Below are 12459 nucleotides of genomic sequence, written 5' to 3'. Positions count from 1 at the left end.
ATACAAATTGTATTGATTTGGATAATTATCCCGAAAACCGATACCGTTTGGATCAGTTTTTATAAATAAACGTACCATTTTATATCCGGAATGATCCAACGGGATACTAATTTTCTGTAAATATAAATAGCCTTTTACCACATTTTATTTCGTATCAAAATCATTTGCAGACAGATAATTATATAATTTTCAGAGAAAACCCCTAATTTCATAAACTGTTCTAAGAATACAATAGCAAAACGAAGTCGTTACCGATCTCTGTTATTAAAGCTTGAGTAACCAAAACGAAGGATTTGAAGTGTTATACCAGATTCTGAGCTTCGTTTTACTGCAGAAATCAAGGTTTATTTTCTATTTTTTTATTTATTTTCGAATTAATTTTATTAAAAATATGAATTTTTGTTCGGATGATTGTTTGTGTGATTTGATGATTGCATGTTGTAGAGCTTGTTTTCCGGATGATTTTGATATATTATACGTCTGATTTGGAGTTCAATAACATGTTCAAATTTGAGTTTGATTATCGAATTTTAAAATTAGGGTTTATAACCCATATGAATGTTCTTAATTGAAATTTGGGGGTTTTTGATTCAGGGGTTATTAGCTGTTGATTTATAGTGGGTTGTGTTCCTTATGAAATTTGCAATCGATTGGTATATAGCTCGTTAACAGAGGATTAGTGAATCGAAGGGAGTTGTGTTTTGAAGTTTTCCGATGTTCGCCGGAAACCGACGATGTTCTTGGCCAATTTCCGGCCAAGTCTGGGATTATCAGTGTGATTTGATTGCAGGATTGTGTTCCTGGTGATGTGTAGTTCATATCTGGAGGTGTTGGTGGGGTGAGGATGCCGGGAACGTGTTCACCGGCCACCCCCGATTATTTTCCGGCGACCCCCTGGAAAATTACAGTTTAGTACCTGTAGTTGTGAAAACGATACAGTTTGGTCCCCCAGGTTTCCAAAACTTGCAAATTTAGGATTCATGTTTACAATTTATTCAAAAATCATATTTTCTATTTATTTTTATTATAAAAATTCGTTTTTAATTTTTGAAAATTCCAAAAATTATTATTTTAATCCCGAAAATTATTTTTAATTCAAAAATAAATCTTAATTAATTAGTTAATTAATTTCAGTTAATTTTTAATTGATTAATTGGTCAATTAATTCAAAAATTAATTGATTAATTGATTTAATTAATTATTAATTCATTTTAGTTAATTATTTAATTAGATTTAATTATTTAAAAATGATTTAAAAATTCCGAAAAATAGTTTCGAGCTTTAAAATATTATTCTAAATTATTTCCAAGGCTCGATAATTATTATAAAATTGTTTTGAAGCCAGAATTGGCCAACCGAACCCTGTTTATTACCCCGAAATTGATCCAACGACCCGTTTTAACTCCGAAAAATGTTTTAAAAATCATTTTAAATACTAGAAAGCCTATTTATGACCCGAAACTTCTTTATAAATGATATATCATTGATTATGTGACGTATTATGTGTTATATGTGACTTGTTGGTTGACTGTCGGTCTGTGTATTCGATGTTTACATGTTTATTGGATAACTTTCAATCTGTTAATCGGATTTGGGTGAACGAAGGGTAGATAAAAGTATGTGTTGAATAGAATCATACGAGTTGAATAATGATAGATGCTTATGATATGTGAGCAGAAGAGGCAAGACGTAGGAAAGGGAAACAGGTAGTTGAGGAGTAAGACGGTTGAGACTGGAAGCGAGTGCAGTGTAGTAAGCTAATACCAGGCAAGTGTTCTGAACTTTCTCGAGGTATTGTAGTACTTGGTAGTCCTGTTGATATTGCAAGTGCTTTGAAGCACTGAAACCCAAACCCTGATTCCAGTTATTGCTCTTGAGCCATAAACCTTATTCTTTCTAAGGCATTGATTATTGCATACCCAAATACGAACCTCAAGTATACGATACTACTCCACAAATACATACAAACCAAATACCGAGCACTGAATCGAATTACCCACACACTCAAACCATTGTATCATATGCTTTAAAAGGTAAAATCCTTGAAACCTTGAAACACTGATTCCTTTGTTATCCAATTCTTTCATTACCCAACAGCCAAGCTTTGAAAATGCCATATTGATGCTCATGAACTCTGAAACCATTTCATTATGAAACATCCAATGTTGTTAATGATTCTGATTATTGTTCATTATTGCTTATTCTGTTATTAAGCTAGAATTGGATTGTTTTTATAAAATTGTGGACCAGATTCGTGGTCAAACCATATAATGGTCAAGTTAGGCCAATGTGTGCCTTGGATCCAGTAGTTAGAGCAATGCCGTGTGCTTTGCTCGGGGTTAGTGCGTGACTGATCAGCATGCTAACCTTGGTTTTTAAAATGAAAATATAATATCCAATTCTAAATCATAATCCATTGTTCACTTGATATCATAACCATATTTACCTGATAATCATTATTCTCAGTTTTGTCATTGTGACTTGCTGAGCTAGTTAGCTCATTTGTGCGATGTTGTTTATATTCTTTCCAGTTAAAAAGGAACAAGTTGGTAGCGAGGATCCCCAGTCCAGCGCGAGAGCTAGGGGTTCAGGTTGATCGAGTTAAGCTAGCAGGCTTCTTTTGGAATAATTTAAGTTTGTAAAAGTTTGTAATAATGTTTAATACTCGGTTTGAGTTTGAATGGTTGGGATTTGAACGGTTTGTAATACAAGTAGATGTGTTTGGCTTGTGTGCATACTTTGACCTGTTGCGATCCATGGTAGTTGGTAAGTAGGGTCACTGTATATTATTACCATCTTTATTATTGTTATAAGCAGGTTATAAATAAGGTGTTTGTGGACCCCAAACTTCTGACCCGGGTTTGGAGGGCACCACAGTTATGCTCTCTGAGATTCCAGAATTTGAGTTGGATCCTTCAGGAATTGAAGAATTAGAGTTTCCAGAATTATCAGAATTTGGCACATCAGAACTTGATAAATCAGAACTTGAAGAGCCAGTGACTGGTTCTGATGCTTCTTGAGAGTCCTGAGATGTGATATGATCATCAGCTTGCTCCCCCTGAACAGGTGCATTTTCCTTTGGAGCAATTACCATAGTTTTAATAACATCAGAATTTAACCCGTCAGAATTTACAAGATCAGGATTTAGGTCATCAGAATTTACATCTTCATTTTCAAATCTCAGCTGATCATGATCATTGAAATCTTCAAGTCCAGTAATTTTTTTATCATCAAAAGATACATTGATAGATTCCATGATAACCCTTGTTCTTAAATTGTAGACTCTGAAGGCTTTTATGGAAAGTGGATATCCAAAAAAAATTCCTTTATCAGCTTTTAGATCAAATTTTGACAGTTGTTCAGGATAAGTCTTAAGAACAAAACACTTACATCCAAATGGATGAAAGTATTTCAGATTTGGCTTATTTTTCTTCACCATCTCATATGGTGTTTTTCCATGCTTGTTTATGAGTGTAGCATTTTGTGTAAAACAAGCAGTCTACACAGCTTCAGCCCAAAAATAGGTTGGTAGCTTTGCTTCATCAAGCATAGTTCGTGCAGCTTCAATAAGAGTCATGTTCTTTATTTCTACAACTCCATTCTGCTGTGGAGTTCCAGGTGCAGAAAATTCCTGCTTTATTCCATGCTCTTTACAGAACTATTCCATGATTGAATTCTTGAACTCAGTGCCATTATCACTTCTTATTATTTTAACAGAATCCTTGACTAACTTATCCAGTTGTCTAGCATGATCAGTTAGAGTAGATGCAGTTTCATTCTTCTTGTGCAAGAAATACACCCAAGTGTATCTTGTGAACTCATCCACTATAACCATAGCATATTTCTTCTATACAATAGACATGATATTGGTTGGACCAAATAGATCAACATGAAGTAAGTGATAAGGCTCAAGAATCGAGGATTCAGTTTTGCTCCTAAATGAGGATTTTCTTTATTTTGCCTTTTGACATGAGTCACAAAGACCATCAGGAGCAAATATTGATTTTTGCAGTCCTCTCACAAGATCTTTCTTTACTAGCTCATTTATATTGTTAGAATTTAAATGAGAGAGTCTCTTGTGCCAATTTCAGCTTTCTTCAATTGATGCTCTGCTTAACAGACAGATTGCAGAACCATCAGAATTTGTTGAAAGTCTGGCTTCATATATGTTACCATGTATGTAACCTTTCAGAACCACTTTGCCTGTAGAATTACTTACAACTTCACAGTATTCTTCAAAGAAATCCACATGATAACCTCTGTCACAGATTTGACTCACACTTAGCAAATTGTGTTTAAGTCTTGAGACAAGAGCTACTGATTCAATTATGACATTCCCAAGATTGATATTGCCATATCCCAGAGTCTTTCCCATGTTGCCATCTCCATAAGAAACTCCTGGGCCAGCTTTCTCCACAAAGTCTGATAGCAGGGCTTTATTTCCAGTCATATGTCCTGAACATCCACTTTCCAGAACCAAGATGTTTTTCCTGTTTCCCTGCAATCACAAAGACCACTACTGGTTAGTTTTAAGGACCCAGACTTGCTTGGATCCTTTGGCCTTGTTAAGTTTGTTAGCATTTGCAGTGGATTTAGTTTCAGAGTTTATGCTAACATGCTTTTATAACCTAACCCCTCTTTCCAGTTTCCACCACTTGGAATATTCTGAGTTGATCTTCCTGAGTTAGTCCAAGTCTTGATAATTTCTCTTTCTTTTTCTAATTCAGTTTTTAGATTATCATTCTGTTTAAGCAATTCATTCTTAACATACACAACATTATCTCTCTTTGTCTAAATAGTGTTCATCTTGACTAACTCTTCTTCAAGATAGCTATTTCTGCTTTTGTACTTTAGATTTTCAGATTTTAATCTTTCATTCTCTAAAGTCTGATCTCTATAGCTAATATAAATATTTTTCAGAATTAATCTCAACTCAGTAATATCTTCTGTATCAAAAGCAAGAGTTGATAGAGGTACCTTTAGTTCAGCAGCATCAGAACTGCTATCAGCATTTGCCATTAAGGCATAGTTCACCTCTTCTTCAGATTCTGAAGTGTCTGCCCAGCTTTTCTTCTTTGTGATAAGTGTCTGGCCTTTATCACCTTTTCCTTTCTTGCAATCAGGAGAGATGTGGCCTCTTTCACCATAATTGTAGCATTTGACATTTGAGTTTCTCCTCTTTCAGACTTTCCTCCTTTGCCTTCAGTCTTTCTGAACCCTTTCTTGTCAGAACTTCCACCTTTCCTGGAAACCTTATAACCCTTTCTGAATTTCTTGTAGGCTTCTTTGTGATACCCTTCACCAAAAGAGCACACAGTTACATCATCTCTGCATCAACATCCACTTCAGATAAATTTTCAGGTTCTGAATCATCATCATCAGAATCTGATGACTCTGAATCACACTGTATGATGAGAGCCTTTCCTTTTGCCTTCCTAGAGACAATTGGCTTTTCTTCAGTCTTTAAAGCAACTGTCTTAGACTTCCCTCCATGCCTCTTCTTTCTTTGCTCCATCTCAAGTTCATGAGTTTTGAGCATCCCATAGATTTCATCAAGAGACATACCAACAAGTTCATAGTTGTCTCTTATTGTAGTAGCTTTCAAATCCCACTTTTCAGGAAGAGCTAGTAGGAATTTCAGATTTGAATCTTCTGGATCATATTTCTTATCCACTAGTGACAGATCATTCAACACCTTTGTGAATCTGTCATATGTATCAGTTAGTGACTCATCAGATTTTGAGTCAAAGTGCTTATACTCCTGTGTGAGTATTGTCTTCCTGTTCTTTTTGATGGCATTGGTTCCTTGATATCTCACTTCCAATGCATCTTAGATTTCTTTTGCAGTCTTGCATCCAATCACCCTGTTTGATATCACATTGTCAAGTGCACTATGAAGCAAGTGTCTTACTTTTGCATCCTTTCCTAGTGAAGAGATGTCTTCAGCGGTGAATTCTCTCTTTTCTTTGGGAATTATCTTTTGTGGCTCATTCCCAACTGTAACAGAAAGCTTTGTGGGCTTGTGTGGACCATCATAAATTCTGTCTAAATATTCTGGATCTGTAGCTTCCAGAAACATGGCCATCTTCACACTCCATACAGGGTACTCAGACACCCTGGGTATAGGAACCCTGATGGTTTCATATCTACTGGTGTTTTGAATGAGTTGAACCTTTGAAGGTTCATGAGGGTCTTGTGTTTTTGATTGATCAGACATGATTATTATTTGGATCTTACTGTATGTGTGTTAACATAGCCACTCTGATACCACTTGTTAGGTCACACAATGCTATAGAAGGGGGTTGAATATAGTGTTTATGTAATCAAATCGACTCAGAACACAGATATGTAACAATAATCAAGTTTATTCAATATAATAAACTCTGTTACAAAGTAGGTTTAATCTACTCTCTCATTGATGTATGATATCACTAAGAGCTGTTAGGGTTACAATGAATAATATTCTCGTGAATGATAACACTTATAGTGTAAACCCTAATTTGTGTTTATATACTACACAGTTACAAGATATCTCCTAATTGATATGATAATGATTCTGTTTCCTAGAATACATCAATCAGAGATTATCTACTGCAGTCCTATAGATGTCCAATTCTTCATGCATATTTTTACTTGTTTAATCCAGATCCTCTCCTGTAAATCAGCTGCTTTCCTTATCGGAAGTGTACCCGCACTTAAGTCCTGATATAAGTTCTGACACCTTAAGTTCTGATAACTTCCTGTCTTCAGCAAGTTCTGATTTTCAGTAAAGTTCTGATACTAAGTTCTGAAACTAAACAAATCAGATTAGACATGACATCACAAATATATCTAACAAAGACGCATACCTGATCTTAAACCTTCCTTATGGTGATGAAAAAATAGACGACGGGATTATTTGGTATTATTCAAAAAATGGAGAGTATAGTGTTAGAAGTGGATAAAAAATTGCTTTTGATATTTTTAACAAAATTGAATTTTTTGATATGAAACAATCTCAAAAGTGGTGCAGGTACTTATGGAGTCTGAGAGTGCCACCTAAAATTAACCATTTTCTTTTTAAACTAATCAACGGTTAATTGCCAATTAGTGCAACTTTAGCAAGTAGGGGTATTAATGTGGATATTAGAGGCCAAAGTAATAGAAATGTGGAGGAGAGTATTTTTCATGTTATTTGGAGTTGTACCAAAATGATCTTCACAAGAAAAATTTGTGGCTTGTGGAATAAGATTAAAAATTATTTCACTCTAAGACCTAGTGGTTTTTTATTTAAATTATCAGATGTTCTTTGTAATGCTAAATTTGAATTTGTTTTTTGGGAATTTGTATAATATATACCAAATTAAAGAGTCACTTTATCATTATGTCCATTTTCTTCCGATAATTATAAATATGTCCTATGGTTAGTTTTTAACTCATATTTAACTCATGTTAATATTTTTAAATTATAAAAATAATGACAAGTATACCCTTGTAGTAGTTAGTTTATAAGACATCACTTGATCACTTTCCCAATTCTTTACATCACCAGTGTTCTTTGGAAAAGATGATACAAATATATTATATTTTTTTCATCCTATAAGATAATATTTTTTTAATTATTAATTCTTATTATTTTTTAGTGAAACATAATTTTGTATATTTTTTTTTCATTTTTAATTGATTTGATGATAATAGACAAAAAACTTTATGTTTGTAAGTGTCCACGTACTAACTTTAATAAAAGATTAGACTTACAAACCATTTTATATAACATCTAGTGACTTTCTTTCTACAAGATCAATAAGGAAGTTGAAGTCTTGTGAAAATATTGACTTCTTCTCTTTCATCAACAAAAATTCAACTATAAAAATATATATTTAAAAAATATAGATACTTAATTGGGTAGAAAATTTGATACGGTTTTGTCACATGTTAGTAAGGTGATAAAGGTATCATGTACATTGCACAACAATAATAAAAGGTTATATATGTCAGTGATAATTATAAAATTGTGAAGTTAATCATAGTTAATCTAAAATTATACCAAAATTTAAAAATTGGATATATTCGTAAATATAATTATAAATGGTATATATTCATAAATAAGTTTTTGAAGTGGTAAAAAATACTTTATTTTTTGTTTTATGATGGCACATGTGGCACATTAGAAACAGTTGGATTCATGGGGTTATATTACCATTTTGGTTTGGTGGAGTGGTGTGAGTCCTTTTTGAATCTATATAATCTTAAAGGCTACTATTACCCATATAAAATTTACCCATAAATATACCCATGGCCCATTTTATTTTTTTACACATAAAACTTTATATTATACACATATCCATGGATCTTTTACATAAATATTCATCTCAACCCATTACCTTACACCTAAACTGCTCCATGATTATAGCAAATTAGCAACCGTATCTTATCATCATTCCAAATCAATTTTCAAAATTTTAAATTATAAATCATTCTATCTCTCAAGAATGACGATACACACAATCAATTAATTTTTTCTTCTTTTTCCTTCTCCTTCTTCATTTTTATTCTCTCTCAATTTTCTGCGTATCCTGCTTCTCTTCTGTTTATATATTGATGTATACACTTTTCTCAGAATTCTTTCAAGAATGGTGAGACATACAAAATCATTAATATATTCTTTTCTTTCTTTTTCCTTCTTAGACTTTTTTCTTTCTCCCAATTTTTGTCGTCTTTTTTATATATATATATATTTGTATATGTGTGTGTAAATTGTTTAATTTGTTTTATTTGTGCAGGATGAAACGTATGCCAGTGTAACTGATTTATGCTGGATGAAGGTTTTTTTATTTAGGTTCTATTAAACCAGATAAAAATTCTTAAACAGAGACAATTATATTAATTTTGTTTATGGGGTTTACATGTTTGATGAAATTTCTAAAAGAGATTTGTTTTTAATCCTCTGACTCAATTTAGATTACTTGAAATCTAAATTGATGATAAAGACGTTTTGGTCATTTATGGGTCAGTTACAGATATAGATCCACCCTCGACAAATTCATCCTCGAGATCCTCACTTTCAGGTTTGATTTTTCATCAAAGTTTAATTGCAATTTTTGTGGCCATATGGAAAATGAGTAACTTCTATGTGCTATTTTCTTTAGGTTTAAAACGTAGGATTTGGAGTCAAAACTCATAGAATGTTCATCCCAACATTTCTAATGCCACCACGACTGGCTACTGAACTATTCTTACTATTGTCCTAGAATTGCTTTTGTTTTATGTCTGATTCAAGTGTAATTTAATTTATTTAGATGATTTTACAACTCCGTTTAAGACATGTTGTCAAGATGCCTCAAACCATACCAATGCTACGTCAACAGGTAAATACTTATCAATTTTGACATGATCGTTGTCTGGTGAAATGTAGCGTGCTTAATTTGTTTACTATATGCCTTATTACTTTTTACAGATGTTGGTGACAGATATAATTGATAAGTAATCTCCCTTCGTGCACAGAGTTTGATTCACTTTTATCTGTTTTCCGTTTTAAAGTCGGGAGCGGTTCTGTTTGACCATCGTCTCCTTCCTCTCAAACCATTACCAGGTCATATAACAATGATGCATGTAAATATTTCTATTAGGAAATTTTGATTTGATTGTTTACATATGCTTTCTTTATATCTTATTTTAAAATGCGTTCCATATTTTTTTGATTCAATTGTAGTTATTAATCAAGAGTATATTTTTCCTTCACAGTGATCATAAGTTGGGTATATGGATCTACTTAATTAGCTAAAACAATTTATACACTAAGTAATGGTTTACTATCTATAGCCTCATGTCTCATCTGTTTGAAGCATGACTTTTGTCGTTTCTATCGATATTTATAAATTTTATAATGCAAGTGTAAATGTACATGTTTGTTGATTGTTTTCTCGACCAAATTCTATTGTCTCACTTTGTATTTTCTCAGATTTTTGTGTCCATATCTTCTCGGATAATTTTTCAGTTGTTTTTGTAATTAAATATGATTCATGCCTATATATTTTTTAAACTATATATATCTATGTTGATTGTAATTGGTCGTGATTGTCGATAGATCCTTTGCTTTTGAAACAGAAGTTTGCATATGTGTTTACAATTGTAGGTTTGTTTGTTTTCTTTCTCTGACTCATTTTTTTCCTTATGTATATTTTATTTTTCATTTTTGTTATTTAATTTGTTTTTTTCAGATACACATTCATGTTACTTATTATTTTCATATTTATTTCAGGCTTTGATATGGCAAGGCAATGGAAGTAAAGGTTTAAGATTTATATAAGAACATGATATGGCACATCATCATATCCGTTATTCATTATTATATGTTATTTTGTCTCTGCACAACAGGATATGACGTATCATGATAATTCCAAATATTGTTGCTCAAGAGTTGATGTTTTTTTAGACTGTTGGCATTCGCTGACCGATGTAGTTAAAGTTCTTGACACTTCCCCTGTAGGTTTGTACATAATATTTTCCAATTATGTCAAAGATTATTCGGTACCAAAATATAGTTTATTTTGTTTGGATCTATCTATGTATAAGTTGCACTACTGAATACATAATATGAGTTTTTCTGTAGTTCCGTGCTTACAAATTTCCCTGCCCCAAGTTGGAATCTGGAATTTCTTGGAATACTTCATTAATTTGAGTGTTATATTATTTAAAAAAGGCAGCAGTCTTCTATGCAGTAATTGATGTTGTCGTTCATACTTGCAGACACAGTATTAATAATATTTCATCACCAACTCAGATTGTAAACTCAAATGCACCAACAATTTAGATTGTGAATCTTAAACAATTAAGCGAGAAAACAACATCAGATTTTTTAAAGGTATTATCCTTTAGAGTGTTAATTACTTTGTTTTTTGTATTAATGTTGTATGTTAAACTAATATTTCATGTTTCAACTTCTTGGTGTATTTTGTGATTGAATTAATGGTCACTCTACGTTATACTGCCACGGGGGGAAAGATCATAAGTAAGAAAGGTGTAGGGACTTTATTGTCTGTTACATAAATCCTCAAACAGTGCATTAAACAGTTTAGAAAGTTAAAATATCTGAAGGGGGATAGAGATCCAGATCCACAACCATGTTTTAGAATGTTTCATGCCACTCAAGCTCACACAAATACGCAGATGAATAAATTTCTTTCTACAATGGTTAAGTGGTATAGATTTGCTGACAATAGGAAGAAAATTATCAATTTTTGTATATGTATGTGTGATTTGTGATTTGTTTAATTTATTTAATTATAAAAATTTGTGCATGATAAAGGGATAATGGACCTTACACCAATTGTTTTGACAATTATATTTGAGGTTTGTGTGTGTATATATATATATATGATACATTGAGGTTTCTGTGTGTTTATATAGATATGGTACTTTATGTCCCTTCTACTTTTTTGATTTACTATGGTATTTTAATTTTTAAATGCTGTTTTTTTCCATCCTGTAAGAATATAAGTTTGTATATGTGTATATATATTTGTATGTGTCTATGAATTTTGTGAATGGATGTTGAGTTTAAGATTTATGTGGTTGTGCCAGACTATTTTTTGAGTCACTTAGGAGAATTGTTATGCTGCTCAGGAGGAGGAGGATAAAGGGAAGTCCATGGAAGTAGTTGATGAAGGTATTATATTATTTTTCTGGTTTTTGTTTGTGCCAGCGTATCCAGTAGAGTGTTTGACACATTTTTAGAATGTTAAGTGTCATGTCATATACATATACACAAATCAAAGTTTTCACAACTGTTTGCTTCAACAAATTTATGATTTTCTGAGATATAGTGGTGATTCAAAAAGTGAAGAAAATGATGGAGATTTAAATCCAAATGCACATTCGCGGAAGATCAGTATATGACAGAGTTGACCTACTTGATAAATTGATCATCTAATCAATCATCTGACACCCTTACTGTTATTGGGCGCAGAAGTGTTTCTTATCTTGGTGCCATGGGTGCTAATCTTGGTGGACAGTCTATGAATTATGCAAGTAGTTGTTGAAGGTATTATATTTTTTTTGAATATTACTAATGGTTTATATGTTTATTTGTCAATCAAATATTCAATTGAAGTTTTGATAGAGTCTTCAATTATTTTTATATATTTCAACCTTAATATGTAAAATATTTTACATTGATATTACTAATAAATAATATGAAAAAATTGTGATGTAGATATAATGTCCACACCAGAATATGGATTCTAATAATTAATGGACTTATGTGGAGAAATCTTTCACAAGGACCGACCTTCCATCAAAGTTCCTTATTAAATCTGTGAATTTCATGTGTTTATAGGTTTATAACCATAATACATACACACTCTGTTGACTGTGGAAGTGTATGTGCCTCATAGATGGGCTACTTATATCAGTCAATAAGATCTCTAAAGTCAGGTTTAAACAACAAAGTAAACAAATATGATACTATATTTTGAAAAC

This window comes from Apium graveolens, chromosome 8 (genome assembly GCF_009905375.1).
Source record: "Apium graveolens cultivar Ventura chromosome 8, ASM990537v1, whole genome shotgun sequence".
In the NCBI taxonomy this organism is placed as follows: domain Eukaryota; kingdom Viridiplantae; phylum Streptophyta; class Magnoliopsida; order Apiales; family Apiaceae; genus Apium; species Apium graveolens.
This window is presented reverse-complemented; position numbering follows the sequence as displayed.